General features: G+C 44.9%; 1 protein-coding gene across 1 annotated transcript in view; it reads left to right on the top strand.

The window, feature by feature from the left end:
• The first annotated feature begins 5,668 nt into the window (after positions 1-5,668).
• LOC131563905 (ligand of Numb protein X 2-like) overlaps positions 5,669-16,517 on the top strand; it is a 29,299-nt gene continuing 18,450 nt past the window's right edge. Inside the window, exon 1 of the mRNA XM_058814114.1 lies at positions 5,669-5,863. The gene's annotated coding sequence lies outside the window, so the exon portion shown is untranslated. The remainder of the gene's footprint in view (positions 5,864-16,517) is intronic.

Below are 16,517 nucleotides of genomic sequence, written 5' to 3'. Positions count from 1 at the left end.
CAAGCTGTGGATGAAGAAGTGATGAGAGGAACCTGTCAGTTTTTATGAGTTTTTTGGATCATTATCTTTATCCTTTACCATTCTTTGCACATCTGTCACAGCTCCTGGTCCCACTGCTCATGGCTGGTTTGACACTCAGGACTTGCTGCAGTCATTTCTTGAACTGTAAATGTATGGCTGGGTGAAATACCACAACAAAGAGACACCTTGAGAGATTCTGCTTTGGGAAATGGTTTGAAAGATGTTGTGGTGGCATAAACCAAGGGGATCTCTGGTTTAGTTTTCCAAATGGAGGTGTCTTCAGCACATTGTATGGCCAAGCAGAAAAGTGGGAGAAGCCTGGGCCAAGCATTATCCTGTGGCAGACAAGTCCAGATGAAAGGTGATCAAACCCCCAGACTCACACGTACTGAGCACTTTGCATTTATGCTGGAGAAATAAATCTTCTCTATTACCTTGCAGCAGTGACAGAGCAATCCCTGCAGGAATGCCCCATGCTCAGTGTTCCACAGGCACTGCTGCTGCCCCCACACTCGTGGCAGGGAGCTTGCCCCCCCAGGAGCAGGGCTGCAGATCCCCTGGCTCCTGCCCCTGCAGGAAGATCAGAGCTGCACAGCCCCACTGGGGAGCCCGAGGGGAAGTGTTTCCTGCCAGGGACAGGACAACACCCCTGGACACACACAGCCCTTTCCTCTCGCCCAGCTGCCCAAGAAGCCCATAAACACAGAAAATCAAGTTTGTTTTTAACCAGTTAGCAGAACAAAAGTGGCTGGAGGTCAAATTCTAAACCCTGCAGGAACACATTATTTACTACAGACTGTATCAGAGGGCAGCAGTACCTCCTAGGCACAAAGCTGTATAGATAATATTCCTGAATTGGATCATGTCTCCTCAGCATCTGATATCAGTTTGAACTAAGAGAATAGTGTTGTAATCACAGGTTATAAAGTAAATTGAGTGCCATACTTGCTATATAGAAATAATTGCTGGAAACTCAGTACCTTATCTCTTTTCTTCAAGAAATTAATAAGGAAGGGGAGTCAGGCTTTGGGCTAAGCACCACAAAGATAAGTTCACACCTGAAAAATAATAAAGGAGAATTCAGAGGGACCTAAAATTGGCCTAATGAAATATTATTTTATTTATTGCTACAGTATCATATTTTGGTAGGTGAAGTATTCCTGAACTCTCATTGAAAATACTGCAACAGAAGCATTGTGACAAAAAAGAAATCTGAGTTGGTTACAAACAAGCTGCAGCATTTCAACAGTAACATTTCAAAATTAAGGGACAAGTGTCAATATTATTCACAACAGCAAACCCAGGAAGTGATTATTTTAATGTTTTTCTTTTTTGTCCTTATATTATCATATCTGTTCCACTGCAAAAAGCCAGATGGGTTTTTCCCCTCCTAAGAAAAGCCAGATGCCCTCTTTGTATCTGCCAACAGGCACTTTTCTGGAAGCAGGGAATCAGTCTGTTTACATCTAATGAAAACATCCTACAGATCCATCAAATAAACTACTCCAACACTGTTAATAACTGCTCACTGTTAATAAAACACCACAAGGACAGATAATGTAAAATAGTCCTAAATCATTACTAACACACCAAGATTCTTGTGTTTTATTTTTTAATAATCTGTTTGCTGCAATTTATAAATTCCAAACCCTGGGACTTCAGCTACTCCCTGTAAAACACAGTGTGCAATGCACAGGTAGCACTAATTTACAGCAAACACAACTAAATACTGTGAAAGCAACAAAAAAAGTTCTAGAATCTGGCAGAATGTATCCAAACAAAATGTTTGGGACCTTGGGTTCACCAGAATGCCCTTGGTCCTCATGCACACGTGCTTCCATCACTCTGCTTTCCACAAAAGGGAGATTCCAGGGCATTTGATCATAAATTCCTGGGATGACTCTCTCTCCTTGTTTGTGGGATTTGTTTTTTAATTGTGTTTACATTCTTGTGTGTGGGTTGGGAATTTTGTTTTGTTTGTGATGAAACATCAAAGTTGAGTCCCAAATTAATGCTGTGCAGTTGGACATTTCTTGCACCTTCCCACAAGAGGACAGCCCCACACACACAGCTACCAAGTTTTATGCAAATTTAATGGGATTAAACTAATCTGTAAATCTTTGTGTAATATGTTTTTGCTTTCTCATCCAATTTTCCTGCTGTTATTTTTCTAATTATTTTCCTTACTGAACACCATTTTTCAGATTAAAAAAAAAGCTGTCTGAATCTTCTGAAATAAAAGAATTCATAATCCATAAACACACAAATTTATTCAGTTGATATTTAAATTCACTTTGCCAGAAAGCTGCATTTTAATCCTGACACTTGCACTGCACAGGAGTGTGGACATTAATCTTTCCCACACAGAGGTTACTGTACAAATCACACACAGGAAATTATCAGCAGTGAAAGCAGATAAAACTCAACCTGAGATTGCTGGATTTTGTGATAGAGAGTCTTTGCAGCTCTCAAAAGCTACACAAGTAATTCAGCAGAAGTGCTAGTAAATAAAAACTCCTGGAGTTGTGCAGAACTTTGGCATTTCAAAATCAATAGACCAGAGTTTGTGAGAGGTGCCAGAGAAGGCACAGCTGACTGAGATTCTCACCAACACCAATTTAACCAAAGTCAACATTTGTGTGTTATCCCAGAAACTATTTCTCTCCCAGATATTGAGATGGTTTCCATGCAGAACACATCTGAGCCTCCTCTTCAGGTTTACACAACACATGAACTGCCAGCACAACAATCCAGTGGAGCAATTAATTTACACTTTGCAAACTGAATATTCAGCTGTGGCTTGGGATCCTTCTTTACCAGGATCAGCTTCATATTTAGCCACTTTGCCCTTCTGAAATGCTTCTTTAGCATTTCTAGGGAAGAATCTCATTCATCCATTCCCCCTCTGAATTATAAACTAGATTGGGGAACTCCATCTGGCTTTAGAAATATATCCATCTGTTTTAAATGTGTTTATATATTCAACATAAAATATATTTATAGAGATTTTCACCTGGTTTGTTTTTCAGCTGGGTCAGTTCACAGTGCAGAGCTAAGGGCTGGTGTGCCTTGCTGCCAGGGCAGGAACAGGAGCAGGTAGGAACCAGTAATACAGCAAAGTCTTTGTGTCATCAAGGCAAGCCTTATTTAAGATGTGGCTGCTTTTGCCTGGGCTAAAAAACAAATTAATTTGTGTTAGCTCTGCAGAAGAGACCTGTGTCCTCTGTGAGTCCATTTAGTAGCCATGACTCAGTGGGATTCCTTTATTACAAAACCAAACCAGAATTCCAGCACGCTTATACAATAAACTTTCACCAGATCTTAATTATGTATGGTCACACTGTCCACCCAGAAACACCTGATAAAAATCTCCAGCGAGTGCTAACTTGACAGAATTCCTCTTTCTGAAGATTTGCATCCATTTCAGATTTCCCTGGGGTTTGTCTCCCCAATACTCATTTCCTGTCCTCACCCCTGCACAGAACAGGGAATGGTTCTGTGCTCAGGTTTAAACCTCTTCCCTTGGGAGTTCTCCAGCCCTACAGAGCTCAGCTTAAGCTTTGCCTGTTTACAGGCCAGGCTGCTCAGTGTAAATGAGCTCTGGATTAATGAGTTCAGGCTCAGGTTGGGGTGCACACCCAGCCTGTCTCTGCACCAGGCTCTGGTGCTCATGTCTGAGCTGGCAATGCACTTCCAGGTTTATTCCTGAAATCTGATGGATGTTACCCAGCCTCCGAAGCTTTGGTGCTTCAGAGGAAATCCTATCTGACATTTAAGTTCTCCTAACCAAAATCAATAGATGTGCAAAGCTGGATCATAATTCTCAGCTGAGCCCTACAAAATCACCTTACACTTCTTGTCCTGTGGAAACATGGATTTCACGAGGGTAAAGAGGGATTGTTGGTGTACCTCAATTCCATTAGATTCCCGAGAATAATGTAAATAAAATAATGAAAGCACCTTGCTGCTCTTTCACAACATGGTGTACCTCCTACAGCCTCACCTGTGCAGTACAAAGATCCCTCACTCACTCCCAAGCACAGCTCACAGTCCCTCGTTGTCAACTTCAACAGACAAAAACAGGGAACAGAATGAATTAATGAGGTAGCAATGAACCAGAAAGATTCCATAGAAAATTTGACACAAAAGGGACAAATTTAATTTAAAAACTGATATAAAATTATAGAATGGCTTGGACTGGAAAGGACCTTAGATGTCATTTAGTTCCAGTCACCAAATAAAAGATGGTCTCTCACTTATTGAAAATGAATGAATAACACAGATCCCCAGCCCTATTAAAGCAGAAAAGGTGTTTTCAGGACATGGAAAGGATTTTCTCCTCCCTCCATTTAGGTCTGTATCAGCAACTCTGTGACATCCGAAATGATCAAATGCAGACAGGCGTGTGCTAGTTCCATCTAGACTACATTACCTCAGTGTACAAAAGTTCCCTTTCTAATAAATCCTCCTCTAAACCGCTGGTTCAAAGTTCTACTTTCTTCTCTTTATTGTCACAAACGTAATCTACTTTATTACTTCATGACCCTCTTGTCTGCAGAAAGAGCAATTCCAAGGCTGTGTGTTGAACAAGAGAAAGAAATTATAACCCAGAGACTGTGATATGTTCAGTCTTGTGGGGTTGGTCTCTTTCTTTGGGACGAATTTCAAGCTTGGATGTAGTGTTAACACAGCTTGGAAACTTTTAAACCCCATGTGTGTGGTTTGTCATTTTTCTGGTTTGAAGCAGGAAGTTGCCTTAATAGGAGCACTGGAACTGCTTGGAGTTTATAGAAATGACAGGTAAATCAGCACTCCCTGGTATCCAGGGCCATATTTTCCTCTGAGGGGAGCAGGAATTGTCCCTGAGGGGAATGGGAATTGTCCTGAGGGCTGTGGGAATTGCTGGAAGGGAAGGGAAATTGACCTGAGGGAAGCAGGGATTGCCAGAAGGGAAACTGGCATGAGGGAAGCAGGGATGCCCCCAGGGGATGGGGATTGCCCTGAGGGCAGCAGAGATGTCCCGAAGGGAGCTGGGATGCCCTGAGGGAAGGAGGAATGCTCTGAGGGGAGTGGGAATACCTCGAGGGGGAATTGCGCTGAAGGCGGCGGGGGATGTCCTGAGGGCAGCGGGCGGTCGAGGCCCGGGAGCTGCCCCAAGCGCAGCAGGACTACCTCGAGGGGAAACTGTGCTAAGGGCACTGGAAGCCAAGGCCCGGGACGTGCCCGAGGGCAGCGGGGATCCCCTGAGGGCAGCGGCGGTCGAGGCTCGGACGCGCCCCGAGGGCAGCGAGGATCCCCTGAGGGCAGGGGGCGGTCGAAGCCGGGACATGCCCCGAGGGCAGCGGGGATGCCCTGAGGGGAGCAGGGATCCCCTGAGGGCAGCGGCGGTCGAGGCTCGGACGCGCCCCGAGGGCAGCGAGGATCCCCTGAAGGCAGCGGGCGGTCAAGGCCCGGGACGTGCCCGAGGGCAGAGGCGATGCCCTGAGGGCAGCAGCGATCGAGGCCCGGACTCGCCCCAGCCGCCGCGGCTGCTGTGGCGGGGCGGGCCGAGGCCGCCGGGTGTGCGCGGCCCGGGGAGGCGGCGGCGGAGGAGGCGGAGGCGGTGAGGGGAGGGGAGGGCAGGGCTGGGCTGAGCCGTGCCGGGCGGGCGAGTGACACCTGGGCGGCTGCGCTGCCTCCTCCTCCTCCTCTCACGTAGGTTTCGACTTTCTTCCCCGCCCGGAAACTTGGTGGAGGCGCCGCGCTCGCCGCCGTCGCAGGCCGGCTCGGCGCTGGGCTTGCAGCGCCTCTTCCCTCCCCATCCCGGGCCTGAGCGAGCCCTTTCCTGCCCCGGCTGCCCCAGGTGAGCGGGGACGGTGTGGGGGGACGTGAGGGGGTCCCGCCGGGACTGAGGGACATGGGAGTCCCTGAGGAGGTGCGGGGCTCCCTCCGGGCTGAGCTTCCCTGAGGGACTCGGGGGGTCCCGGCCGGCTGAGCGCTGGACTCCCTTGAGGGGTTTGAGGGGGTCCCACCGGGGCTGAAGGGATACGGAGTCCCTATAGGGCTCGGGGAAGTCCCACCGGAGCTGAGTGGATGCGGGGTTCCCTGAGGGTCCCGCCGGGCTGAGGTTGGGGTCGCGGAGCCCCGAAGCTCCCGTTGTCCCAGCGGAGGGCTCGGCCGTGACCGCGGCCAATGTCCCTTATCAGTGACACGGGCTCGCAGGTGAAGGCTGCCGGCCCCAGCGTTAACTCTTCACTGCTGCTGCCTGGGCAGGACACACCAAACCCCGCGGTTTTCTGCTCGTGGGGCTCGCAGGGAGGCAGCGGGGCAAAAATGTCTTTGCTAGGAGACGGAGAGCGGCAAAGTCGGCGAGTTTGCTGGTAATTAATGCGGATGGAAAAATAAGCCTATAAATAGGAGTTGAGATAAACAAGCAAAGCACAGCAAGGTGAGATGCGGACCTTTTGGAAATACCTTGAAGGTGAGAAGTACAGGTGACGATAAAGCTTAGTTTAACCCAAAGACCAACCATCTATCTGTAAAGATTTTTATTTAAGAAGGGTTTTTTTTATGAGGGGTGTAAAGCGGAGTGAGGCTGTGTGCTGCTGAAGGGCTGGTTCTGCTCTGCTGGGTGCACTTGTTATCTCGAGGGTAATGTCAGAAGGAGAGAGATCTGATGGAGAAGGAGCAGAGCAGGCAGCAGCCAGCTGATGCCAGCACAGGAGGTGGCAGGGACAGCGGGACTGCCCCTTTCGGTGGCACTACAGACTTAGTTTGCTTTAACCCCGCTTGAAACGGCGCTTTCAACTCCTTGAGCGGTTTTTGGGACCTACTTTACCTCCGGAAAGTAAGAAATGCAGAATGAGTGCTTCCCTGCTGCTTACCAAGCCGAAAAAGTGTCACATTTAAACTTCTGCTCCAGTTTTTTAGCCAAGGCGAAAGGACCAGAACATAAAGTTTCCGTAGGAAAAGCGATTCCAGCTCAAGTGCAGATGTAAGTGGCAGGGCAGCTCTCTGCTGTGCAGTGTGTCGCAGCAGGGACACAGTGAAGATAATTGGCGGCCCAGAGAAGTTTCTGTCACTGTCACAGATGCCCGGAGTCGTCCTGTGTAATCCTTAAGGCCCTGGGGGCTCAAGCAGCCCGGGGTTTGGGTGGTGTGGAGGGCTGGAGCTCTCCTGCAGCCGTGCCAGTTGTGTGCTGTGCCTTTGAGGGACGGCGCTGACGTTTGTCCTTGATGCCGGAGCTCTTCTGGCAGCTCTCCAGCCGAGGGAGAGCAGATTGCACACATGGCTCCTGCAAAACAAAACTTCTTTCTCTGAAGTTGCACACTCCAAGTCGTCTTTCACCATTTCCCCGAGCAGATGTAGTGTGTCTGCTGCTGAAAGGGCCTAAGGCAGTGGGAATATTTATTCCCTCCCCCAAAGGGATTTGCTCCCTGGACCAGCTTGTGAAGTCAGAGCAGCACCAGTGCTTGTGCAGGGCAAAACAAAGGGGTCATATGGCCGGGGATGGGGCAGGGAAATGATAAACAGGAGGCCAACCTTCTCTGGGGACTCCCCAGCTGGAAAAGTCAGCCCTGCTGGAAATCCACACCTTCACTCTCCCTGAGTGTTATCATGGGATTCATTTAAATAACGGGGATTCACTGGCATAAACCCCATGGGATGAACAGGAGATGAGGACCTGGGTGTGCAGCAAAAAGTACCATCTGTTGAATGACAAAATTTAAGTTTTTAACCAAATCATTAAAAAAGAAAGAGTTAAGAAACCAACCCAACCATATGGCCTGGGGAATGAGGGCTCAGAGAGGTGGAAGGAGCAGCTCCAGAAGGGACCTGGCAGCTACGTGACCTCTGAAAAACCCCCTGAGGTTTGAAGATAGCTGGTGAAACAGCTTGAGATTGATTCTGGATAAACTTAGTGCTCCCTGAATGGCAATTCCAGTAACTCTTAAAAATTTTAATTAATGGGTTTGTAAACTACAGTAGTGCAGTACTTCCCCAAATGTGGTTAATAAAAGAATTTACTCATTTATGGGATTGTAGAGTCTTAGACTTCCATACCTAAAAGAATAAATATCACTGCATAATAAACTACCTGTAGCTCACTAAACACCCCTGCTGTATTTTCTCTTCTCCTTGCACTGCCATATATCTCTTATTTTCTGCATTAAAATAAAAACTTCCTGCTGCAACAGCTCTATTGATTTCACTTTGAAAATGAAGCTGCATCATTTCATTCTGCTCGTGTGGATCTCCCCAGAGGAGTTGCAGCTGTTGCCTTACTCACAGGCCTGAATATGTTTTGCTGGTTTGATACAAAACCCTCTTGTTTGGCTTTTCCTTCTCAGTTTACTTTAGTGGTGCTGCTCGTACAGTTGTTAGGAATTGCATTTGACAGTCCCTCATCAGTTTATGCTCCCTGATTTATAGCACATAAAACGTTGCTCTTGGCTTAGACATTTCTTGACACCAATGGAGTTTGAAAATATGAAAATATCTGGCAGTTTTTCTGATATTTCAGATAAGAAATTGCCCATGAGTCAGTATGTCACAAGCCATCTAAAGGGTTAGAGGGGATTTAGATGAATGAGCAGTAAGAGTTACTGTGCTGGTCCAGGAAAAAGCACTTAAGGGTGGAAGGAGGGAAATGGAATAAAGCTGGGTTAATTTAGAGAGACAATCAGCAGCTTACAGGCAAAGGCTTTAAAATTTTTTAATATATATATTTATATACATATGTGATCCCCTAAGTTTAGAGGTTCCCTGTGCAAATTTTGTTTGGAGTCTGCAGCGTTCTTTATTTGGAATATTCTCCAAGGGTAGCACTAGAAGGGATTATCTGTTTTTTAAAAGTGTTGTCTAACTTTGCCTATTCTTTATATGTACCTTAGATCATGCAAGTTTTGTAAAGAGCTGCAGCAGAGTCTCTTTAAAGCTGATTTTCTGACAGTTAAAAAGGAGTTGAGATAAAATTGCCCTGTTCCCCTGAGGGTTCCAGGGACTCACCTGTGACATCCCTGTGGCCGTTGCTAAAAGCCCAGTAAATCATAAGCAGCCCTATCTGTAAAGTTCCCAGACTTATCTAGGAGTGGGGGGGTGATAACAGAGAAATTCTTCTCACCTAATAAATGCTCTTGCAGGTCCCTACACAGCAAATAAATAACAGCCAGCAGTGCCTGCCCTGGGAACTGAGAGCTGAGGATTTCCTCTTGAGCACGGTCACAACTGAGCGGGAACAAAAATTGCCGCGTGATTATTTCGAGGAGGATACATAAAAATAAACATAATGGCTCTCCTGGGCCTTTTAGTCCTTAGGCTAAAACCCAATTAATTTAATTCCCTGTGAGAGCAGCACCTGGGGCTGCTTTAGCCCAATCTCTGGGGTGAAAAGCGAGCAGAGAAAGGAGATTCCTCCCCTTCCCTCCCCACAGCTCAGGTCCCTCACAGCCAGCCCAGCAGGAATGTGGCTGCTGCGCTGATTTGGGAACAGCTCAAGGACTTTGCTCTGTTGCTTCAGCTCCCTTAGCTGATGAGGCAGCCCCTCCCATTTGAAATTTATTTTTAGAACAAGGGAAAATATAATTATCAATTCATGCATATTGCAAATATGTGCCCCATACGGCAAGATAACAACGGGTTTTAAAGTACTGCTGCTGGGGCCAGGATAAGATTGAACAGAAAGAAACACATCCCAAAATGCCTCTTGCAGTTCTGCTTCCCCCAGCTGTGAGGGTTGTTTGAAGTCAGTAAGAGACACCCAGAGAACCTGCATGAAATTGGATGAAAAGGCACCTTCAATTCCATGTGCGACTGTGTAAGCTCATTAGCCATTAACACAGAGGTGTTAAACAGCAGAATGTGTCTCAAGACTTCTGAAAATGAGATCTAAGACTGTTCTGTCTGTCTCTAGGGAAAGGTAATCATAATCCAGAGACCTTTATTTTTTACTTTTTTGACTTCTGCTGTTTCATTATTTACTTAGGAGCTGTCGCCTGTGGTGAAGGGCATTACACTGCTGGTTGCAGCAGCTCTGCCTACCCAGAGGCACTGGCAGAGTTTAAGTTCACTTCAAACTCAGCTGCAGCTGCCCTGGGGAGCCACAGTTTGAGAAGGTTTCGTTTTGTTTAAATGAAGGTAACTTGTTTTCTTTCTTTCTTTCCCCTTTACCACGATCTGAGGGTGAGATGGAATGTCAAGGGGAATTACAGACTTAATTACCTCTTAATTCAGCTTTTTTAGTTAGTGTGAACAAGCTTGGGCTGGAAAGTGCTTTGCATAAAAAGCCTTCTCACCCCGTGAAAGGAAGTCTGAGCAGGGTGATGTGTCCTGCTGTCACCCTGCTGTCACCCTGCTGTCACCCTGCTGTCACCCATGGCATCGGGCACAGGAGCTGTTGGGAAAGAAGAGCCAGCCAGGGGAAATGTGCTGGACCCTCTGCAGTGACTCTCAGCCATCCTGCCTTGGGTTTATTTTGTGGAGCTGAGATTCCAAGTGCCAAACTCTTTAAACAGAACATCATTTAAAAAAATAGTGCTACTGAAACTGGGACTTGGACCAGGTAATGAGGAGTCCTGTGCTTCTTTATCCTGCAGCAAAGCCCTAATCTGGTGCTTGTGATGTTTAAAAACTGTGACTGTTGATAGGAAATATTTCATCTCCAGGTGCAAAACTGCTTTCATGCTGCTGGATTGCTTGTGGTAAAGTTTTGTAGAAAACAAGAGTTCCTTGTTTGTGTTTTAACCAACTTAGAAAATGAGTTATTTTGTGCTTAAGGCTGAGAGTAGCCAAGATTAATTTCTTTTAACTGAAATTAATTTTAAAGTAGCACTTTGATAGAATGTGATAAAGATTAAAGCTCTGTAGGAGTTTCTCACAAGACAGCAAGGCTTAGAGCTACAGAAATACCTTTTGTCTCCCCAAAGCAAGAGTCTCTCTCTTCCCGCCTCCTCCCTTCTCACATTACATTTAAATATCTCTGATGTGACCACCCTGGTGAGATTATTCAAACAGGGGCTCTAAAAACATCCAGTTAAATAAAATACAGTGCACAGTCTGCTTCTTCCCCTGTGTCCTTTGGAAGTGCTGTGCTGAAATAGAGATCACAGATGGACAGTGGTGTGCAGTTTGCTTTCATCTCTCTGTAAAGAGGGAATTTGGAGGTACACACACAGGCAGGGATGAGCTAACAGTATCTGATACTCATTTGTAGCCATTAGACACTGGATTTTTACCTCATGCTCCCAGGAGCAAGCACAGCTCTTTGGAAAGTCAGTGTGCTCCCAGATATTCAGATGAACCCAAATCTTAACATCACATCTCCTAATCCCTCTTTGTTTGGTTTTGAGCTGTTTGTTTGAGTTGCAGGAGAAACTTTGATTATTAATTACTGATTAAATTCTTAAATAATAGCAATGGGTTCTTTCTTTCTTTGTAGAAAGCTTCTCCCACAAACATCAAACTGATTTTTAGGGATGGAGTTGCAGATAGCTGCCAAATTGAAAATGTAGGTGAGGGTGGAGGTGGGAGTATTTAATTTCCTGGAGAGAGAAGATTACAGATACAATAGAAAAAAATAAAGGCAATCCACCCCCGTGGTGATAAAACTTCCATAGGAATATTTGAGTCAAATTCTGCAAAGAAACAAATTGATTTAAGTGACTGAAGGATTCCTGTGAGCACAAAATGAGCAACATGCATGTTTGTGTGCAATATGCTGTAGAAAGGAGGGTGGATGTAGTGGAAGCATCTTGCAAGGGTGAGAAAGCAGGGAGAAATACATCAATAAACCAGCTTTTTCTGCAGCTCTTGTCTTCAATTTGATGGCATTTAATGTATCCATTTTTTCTGAGCACTATATTAAAATAGTCACTGTTGGATCCCCTTTGGAAGAAGAGTGTAGGTGGAAAGCTTAATTCCTAAAGAAGGGAGGAGAGAGGAAATTTATTGGCTCTTGTTACCCAGATAATATTAACAGGATGATAACTCCAGAACCTCCTGCTCTGCAGAAAGAACTGGGATTAATTTTTGAGATTACATTTGTTTAGTTCTGCCGCTTTACCACTCTGGGTCCTGTGAGAGAGTTACTGCTCTGTGCAATCATTAACTGAGAGAGAAGCAAATGTTCTGAGCATTTGGTAGTGAGAGAAATAAATTATGAGTACCAACTTCTTAAGTTTTCATATCAGCTTTTCATTCTGCTCAAATTAAAAGTGCTCACAATTTAAACTGTTGATTGCTAACAAGATTTTTAAACTGAGTATTACAAATCTTTCCTTGTGTTAAACTTTCAGAGACACTAACCAGACAGGTTGTTTATAAAAGTCTGGAAGATTTTTATAAAATTTAGAATTTTTAAAATGTGTCTGGAAGTGAGTTATGTTAAAAAAGGAAATCCATCAATGCTGCAGAGCTGATCCTGCACAAGTTGCTCAGCAGAAAACTCCTTGGGATTGTCCTGCTCTACTCAAGCCTTTCAGCTCATCTCTCAGGATAGGGTTTCCTGGGATGGGTTGTTATCCTGGTCTAACAGGATAAGAGTTCTGATTATAATTAATGGAAATACAATTGGCTTTCTGTTTTCTGGTGGAGAAAAGAGATACTTGCCCAGAAGCTGGGGCAGATAAAATACCAAATTGTTTAATGAGCACAGAAATACCAGGGAGTTTAAATACAACTTATTTTCACATTTGATTAGAGAATGGGTATAAAAATTGGTGGGGACAATGGAAATTTAAATTTCCATTTTTCTAGATATTGATTACAGTAAAGCAGCTTGGATTTAGAGTTTCTGAGTCAAAATGTTCACACAAGTGCTGAGCAGTCACTCTTGGGGGTGTGAAATCCTCACTCATTAGAAATCCTGTGGCTTCAAGGCAAGCTCAGTCACTGAAAGGGTTGCTTATTTAGCTGCATAAATGCAGCATTTCCAGAAGATTTTTACATTCAGTGGCTGATCTTCAGCCATATCAGAAAATAATAAAGATGGTATCAACACCTGAAACCATTCTTGGGTTTGGTGTTTTTTGTTTTTTTTTGTTTTTTTTTTTTTTTTTTGTAAAATTGACCTCCAATATTGTTTATAAAAATCCTCTGCTATTTCAACACTTTGCTGTGCCACTGTTGTAAACTAAGGGGTTGTGAAATGCTGTGGTAACCCACTGGAAGTGTTCAGTCAGGATGGAGTGTCTGTCCTATAAACCTGTCTCATTTCACGAACCCTTCTTCACAGTAGTGATAAAATTCAGCCAAAGCCCCCCTGTTACAGAGCACATTTTCAATGCACATTTCTGTCTCTGGAATGGAAAAAAAATGCCATTCTGTGAAACACAAAACTTCTTAACTGAGTGAAAACTGTTTAAAGAAAGTTGAGGAAAATCTCTGCCCCTTTTTCTTGCCTCTTTATTTCTAGAGGATTGGGTTTGCTCCATCAGAATCCACGTGGAACTTGCTTTTAGGTTTGGTCAGTGCCCTGCTGCTGTGTGCCCTCAGCCATCTTCATCCAGATTGTGCTGGCTTGTTTTGTCCAGCCCCCAAAAAATTAATTAATTGTTTAGCCTTCAGTTGGAATGTTGCAATTCCAGTCTCCCAGGGAAATGTTGTTATAAATATAATAACTGGCATAATTATTGCAGTGAAGTGTTACATAGCAGGAGATGTGGGGCACGTGCCCCACAGTCCCCAAACCAGCTTTTATTTGGGTTTTCAGCCCAATATTTCTTTATCACCATATCAGTGCTAACCTCCAGCTGCCCCAAAGCATAAACCATGGCATTTCTAAAATATTTCCCATGACACACCTCTCTTTTTAATATTGAGAACCAATTATTTAACAATTTTTTTTGAAATTTTTTCTTATCTTCAGCTGTTTGAGACATTCTCTAGTCACCCATATCCTTCAGGAAGAATTATTCAGGAATTCTTCAGGAAATCCAATTCTTCAGGAAGAATTTTACATATCTGTTTTGTGTCCTTGCTGCAGACTGGTTGCGTGGTTCTGTGTTTTGCAATGTGGAATGTGATCTGCTTACTCACCATATTTGTGGTTTTAGAAATCAGTTAGTTAATAGAAACAGGCTTGACTTTATTCTCTTTTGTTTGGGTTGTTCTTTTTCCCCTGGAGTTTCCCTTGTGGTCTTAGGTAGGTCCCTTGAGATCCACTTCAGAGCTATAACAAAGTGTTACATTCCCAGGAGCTGCTGCCTCTGTGGGTCTGTCAGCCTCTGGTGATGGAATTTCTCACTTTTTAAATGGGAATAGCAGCACTGTTACCCCTCAAAGAAATGAAATTCAGGTGGATACATTATGGCCAAAATTCACTTGTACCAAATGCTGGAATTATGTCCGCAGACAGGCTTGGCTTGAACAGAACTTTAATTTGTGCTCCACACCAAGAGTGGCACAGTGAAATGTCCTGAAAGCAGAGCCAGAGCAGTGTTGGGAATGCTGGTGATAAGCTGGGAGCTGGAATGCTGCTCTTGTGGAGCCAGGTACCACAGGCACAGCTCCTGCTCACTCAGTCACAGCACAAGTGGAGGCACAGGGCTGGGAAGATTTATTAGATAATCACCCTTTTTTTAAAAAGGCTTTTAATTTTTTTCTCCAAGCTGTGAGTCATCAGTTCTATTGCCAAGTCTGGGCTGCTGGGCAGGGAATGAGCAGTTTGCCCACCAGGAATGGTGCCTGGTGTGGTTCTTGGCAGACCCCTCCCAGAGCTATTAACAGATGTGCAGGGGGGCAGAGCTGAGGCTCTGGGCCCTGGCAGAGCTAAAACAAGAGTAGGCAATGTGCTAATATTGTCAGGAATAGTCTTGCTTTGGCAGGAATACAGATTAGACTACCTGATAAGTCATCATTTAAAAAAAAAAAGTCTAGTCTTTGAGTCAGTGTTACAGTACCAGGAATCCTACTAAAAAAAAAGCCAACATTCGTTGGCTTGAAAACCAATTCTTTTTTTTTTTTTTTTAATACAATAAAGATAAAGGTGATCCCAAAGAAGTCCTTATGGGATAAGAAATTAGGAAATATAAAGAGATTTCTGCTGGACTGTTTCCTTCAATTCTTTCTTAGGCATAGAGGTGGGGTGTGTTGCTCTCCAAATAATTCTGACTGCAGAGGCATTTCTTGTGTTACCCTTTTAGAGCAGCAGAGTCCCTTAGAGCAGCACATGTCTGTGTCAGGCTTTAACAATTCCATGCAGTCAGTGTGGAGCAACTGGGGACCAAGCTGGATCCTGATGTGACTCCCTCATGATGCGGGTGAAAAGCCACAGGGAGATCCCAGAACTTTGGGAAAGGCAGCAGCAGGGAAGGTGCCACCCTTTGCTGAGAGTGGGGAATGATGGAACAAAAAAAGCAGAACAAGGTTGTAGGGGTTGATTGGGTTGGTCTGGCCTTTGGAGGTTAGAATGAGGAGCTGAGATTGGATTGCAAAGGATTGAATTTATATCAGACTCCCCTCCAAAGCTGGATCCTGTGGGCTTTCTGGGCTGACTTCTGAGGGTGGCTCATTGAAGCTGAGGGGATGTTATGATGAAACACTGATTTTCTCCACACTTCAACTCTGCCTTGTTGGGCTGCAGCAATGTCTGTGCTGGATGAGATTTTAGCAATTCTTCCCTTGCAGAAGCTGTGCTGAGTGCCTGAGTCCCTGAGCAAGGGAGGCTTGTTTGAGCCTGTGCCCTCCCCGTGCTGCTCACTCAGCCCTGCCTTGCCCAAGGCTCTGGGCTGGGTTTCATCACAGAGGTTTGGGTTCCCTGCTGTCTGCAGCAGTGTCCTCATTGAAGGGACAGTGGTGGAAAAGTAAAATTCATCTGGGCACCTTTAAATGAAATCTTCACCCCTTGGTTTCAAGGATCTGGAAGTGAGACAGCAGATCAGCTTGGAGCAGCAAAATTTTGGTGACACTTTTATCTTCCACAAGTTATTACTCAGAAATTACTCATCAATGGGATTCATCTTGGGTAACCTTTAAACACAGAACAGAGAATTAATTTGATAAATAATCTGAAAAACCCCCCAATAATAAAAGTAGTTTATCAGCAAAATTACTGTGAGGTTTGTTTTTGCTAAGAAAGTGGATTTGTTTCATCACCTGCCAAAGTTTTATGCAAATAGTCCAACCCAAAGCACAAGTATTTCTGATTGGTACTGTTTGCCTTGGAAGCTCCTTGTTTCATTACCTGGTGGTGCTGAGCTGATTGATTACAATTGAGGAGATGTTAAGTGATGGTCTGATGTTGAAATCTTCCTTTTGCACCTGTAAGGTCATTCAAGATCAGCTGAAGGCTGGCAAAAAGGCCAGGAAGGCAAACAGAAGGGCTGCCTGTTTCAGGTGGGGGCAAGCACCAAGAGCAGGCAGATTTCTGAGAGAGGAGAGCATGGACAGCAGCTTTCATTTCCATGGTGCTGTGTGAGAGGAGCCCATGGACACAGCAGCTTTCATTTCCATGGTGCTGTGTGAGAGAGGAGCCCATGGGCACAGCAGCTTTCATTTCCATGGTGCTGTCTGAGAGAGGA

The sequence above is a fragment of the Ammospiza caudacuta genome, chromosome 14 (genome assembly GCF_027887145.1).
Source record: "Ammospiza caudacuta isolate bAmmCau1 chromosome 14, bAmmCau1.pri, whole genome shotgun sequence".
Lineage (NCBI taxonomy): Eukaryota > Metazoa > Chordata > Aves > Passeriformes > Passerellidae > Ammospiza > Ammospiza caudacuta.
The sequence above is the reverse complement of the archived record's forward strand: the minus strand, read 5'-3'. Positions and strand labels throughout refer to the sequence as shown.